At 44.6% G+C, this 3,900-nt stretch overlaps 1 protein-coding gene across 2 annotated transcripts in view; it reads left to right on the plus strand.

The window, feature by feature from the left end:
* Nucleotides 1-3,900, plus strand: part of Eif2ak4 (eukaryotic translation initiation factor 2 alpha kinase 4) — a 91,003-nt gene that overhangs the window by 11,390 nt on the left and 75,713 nt on the right. The window lies entirely within an intron of this gene.

The raw sequence follows: 3,900 nt of genomic DNA on the forward strand, positions 1-3,900 counted from the left end.
ATGCTAAGATTCACTCACTGACCAGATGCTAAGATTCACTCACTGCTGATGCTAAGATTCACTCACTGACCAGATGCTAAGATTCACTCTCACTGACCACCTTTATACTTTTGCAACTTTCATGCTTATTTAATCCTTTGTAACCTAGAGAGAAAGAAGATCTATACATATAGGATAAAGATGTGGCGAGCCTTTAAAGTGCTTCCTTATAGCCATCAGAAATGGGATGACCTGTCCTGCCAGGCCTTTTACTGCCTGGAATAAAGAAAGGAATGGAGCTACTGTTTTTCTCAATGGAGCAGGATAAACCTGACCAGGTGGTACAGGGTTGTTCCCTGTGCTCCAGGGCTATCCCCAGTACTGCAGGCCTTGACCATCTGAGTTCCTCCCTGCTAATACCTCAAGTATTCTCCAATGGGAGAAGCAACCAAAACCACGCATAGTTGTAAGCACTCAAGAAGGTGCCATCACCACTGGTTGTGAAGCTAGAACAAAAGCATGAGCTGGCAGGACCCAGCAGGCTCTTCTATAAGCATCCCCAAGTCCTCCGGTTGGCTGGGACGTGTCAGGCAGTTCTAGCTTAATGTCCAGGGGCAGGTGAGGGGTTGTGGGGAGAGTGGCAAACAAGGGAAGTGCTGCTTTCTTCAGTGGGTGGAACATGCATGGAGGGGAGGAATCTCATCGGTTAAGTCTGAGCTTCCTGAAGTCAGTAACTCCCGTGCTTCCAACAGGGTTGGGAGAGCATGCATAGTAGCTTGTAGGAGGTTGACTCATGAGAGATATAATTAAGTTTATGAAATAAAATTAAGGCAGTGGCTCTCTGGCTTTTGTTTTGTGCTTCATGGTACAGTATACTTGGTGTCTTTGCTGACACTGTTAGTATAGATGGCTTAGGTCAGGGCTCACTTTCTCAAGAATGTTATCGCTTAAATGTCAGATACAAGCCCCCATGCTCTTGACTTAAAAGTTGTGGTTTTAAACTTGGGCACCCCCACAACCTCCTTAGATTTGATAATTTGCTAGAATGACTCACAGAGCTCAGGACAAGAAATTTTCTGGTTTGTTGTAAAGGATTTGATCTAAAATTGCAAAAGAAGGCTGCATAGGCCAGAACATAGAGAAGGGGCATGGGTCTGTATGTCCTCTCCAACCTGTTATCCTCAGCACCTGCACAGGCTTGGCAGCTCACAGTAGCCTTGAACCCTGCTATTCAGGAGGCTGGGTGAGGTTTCGCTCTGTAGACGTGACTGAACAGTATTTAAGTCATTGACCACTGATGATTGAGCTCAGTCTCCATATCACCTTCTTAGGGGTCTGGGGTATGGTTGGAATGTCTCACCTCATAGCCAAGGCAGGCAGGAGCTACCTGTGACCACCGTCATCCTCACACTGTGCTGGTGCCCAAGCAAGCTTTAACCTTTCCTCATAAACTCTGGTCTGGTTGAAAGGGTTTGTCACAAAGAACATAATATGCTCCCCTGAGCTCTGTTACTCAGGAAATTCCAAGGGCAGTGGGGCCTCTGAGCCAGAAACTGTGGCCAAAGATCACAGGTAACATATTCTTTATTGCACCATAGACTCAAGCACTCAAATGTTTGTTCTTGAAAAGTCAACATGAAAGGCCCAGATAGGTGAGAACTGAAATACTAATTATAGCATAATTTCTGAATGTAAATAGGCTAGAGCCAGGCTGCAGGCCCATGCCTATGATCCCAGAATTTGAAAGGCTAAGTCAGGAAGACTGTGAGTTCAAGACCACAAAGGAGAGCACTGGCGCACAGTTTCTTGCCTTGGAGCTCTTGATGGGTTTAACAGGAGATTTTCATTAGTCGAGCTATTCTGTGCATGATGGGAAGTTAAGTCACAATCCTGACTTGCCTGCCAAACAGCTTGTTCCTGGGCTGTGATAACCATAAATGTTGCCTGGGAAACTAAAACTCCCCTGGTTGAAAAGCTACCAACTTCAAAGAACTGATCAGATAGATTATATGTCCATTTGAGACAAACATGGAATGACTTTTTAAACAATGTAGAAATGCTTAGAACTTAGAAAATTTAAAAGTAATTTTATCAACCACACAAAATTATCATGTCAAGGACATAAAACATTAGCATGATACATGACAAGTTTTGTTCTGTTAATATTGCTATATAGATTTTTTTTTTTTTTTTTGAGACAGGGTCTCATTGTGTAGCCCTGGCTGGCCTGAAATGCAATATGCTGACTACACTGGCCTCAAATTCAGAGATCCACCCACCTCTGCCTGGGACTAAAGGTGTGTAACACCATACCTTGCCAAAAAGGAGAGGCTAGAGAAATGTCTCAGTAGTTAAGCACACTGGCTGTTCTTCTAGAGGACCCAGGTTCAAATCCCAGCACCCACATGGTGGCTCACAACTGTCAGTAACTCTAGTCCTAAGGGATCTGACAACCTCTTCTGGCTTTCATGGATACTGTGGTATACAGACATAAATGCCAGCAAAACAACCATCCATACATATATCATAAAAATAATTTTTTAATTATGTAAGTGCTACAGGGATAAATCAGTAAAGTGCTTGTTTCCAGCACATAAATAAAAAGCTGAATAACATGCTGGTGTACATGGTATTCCCGGTGCCAGTGAGCCCTGGAAGTGCTCACCTAATGAGTGAGTCCCAGGTCCCAGTGATAGAGACTGTCTTCAAAATCAAGGTGCACAGCTCCTAGGAAGCACTACCTGATGTTGACCTCTGCCCTCTACATGCACGTGCACACATTCTCCTGCACATGTGCACCTGCACAGAGACACACACACAAACAATTGTGTAAGGCTGGATTCTAGGGACTGCTCCAGTCAGTTTAAAAATAATGGGATATAGGAGAACGCTTTGCACAGTGGTCCTTGATTCCTCTGCGAGAGAGAGCCCTGTGCATGGTAGGTCATCAGCGGAGTCAAGGCATATTGGCATGCACAGTGGTCCTTGATTCCTCTGCAAGGGAGCCCTGCGCATGGTAGGTCATCAGCGGAGTCAAGACATATTGGCATTACTGGTTTTTTTTTTAAAATACAGACTTATATCTCCCAGATTGCATCTGTTCAGGAAGATACTGACTGTAGCATCCTGTTCTACAGGGTGGTAATGAAGCCTTGAGAGGGTGCACAATAGGTGAATACTCAGGAAGCTTCACCAAGGTAAAATGCTAGGAACCACTTAGAAATGCTTAACAGGAAGTGCTGAATCACCTTCTCATCAGGAAAATTACATAAATTCTGTTTAATCACAGAGAGCTATTAATGAATGCTTATTGGTTAGGAATAAAAGGAAACCCTGAGGCTGACTGTGTAATTTCCTTGAGTTTAAAGTGTTTTCTTAGATGAACTCTGAGGGATGAAGCAGCATGCAAACCGTGGGGTAGGCAAGTTTATATGATGCACTTGACTAGTGTTCAGGAGACGTGTGTTTTGTGTGTGTGTGTGTGTGTGTGTGTGTGTGTGTGTGTGCGTGTGTGTGCCCATTGTGACAGGTGAGAGTCCCAGATGGATCATGATAGCTGCACTCATCAGGCATTCTTGTGCTTCCTGCTGGAGCCCAAGGATGTGCAGAGAATTACAATATAGAGGGAGCACATAGTCAAGCCACCAGTCAGACAAGGAGCAGAAGGAGCAGGGAGGATTGCCGTGGAGGGCATCAGAGGCATCAGCAGCAGTGAATGGTGTTGGGACATTTTAAACAGATTGTTAAAAGAATACCAGAACAGATGAGTTGGGAGTCAAGCCTAGTTAAAGGCAATGGGGCTTGTATATTTGGGCCTTCCCACTTCTCCATAGGGTTCTCCATGCTGAACACTGTATCAGCTGGAATTGTTGGGATTGAAGGCCTTCTGAAATTAAAGGGATACATGGCTGGTCACACGGG

This window comes from Mastomys coucha, unplaced genomic scaffold (assembly GCF_008632895.1).
Source record: "Mastomys coucha isolate ucsf_1 unplaced genomic scaffold, UCSF_Mcou_1 pScaffold15, whole genome shotgun sequence".
Taxonomy (NCBI): Eukaryota; Metazoa; Chordata; class Mammalia; order Rodentia; family Muridae; genus Mastomys; species Mastomys coucha.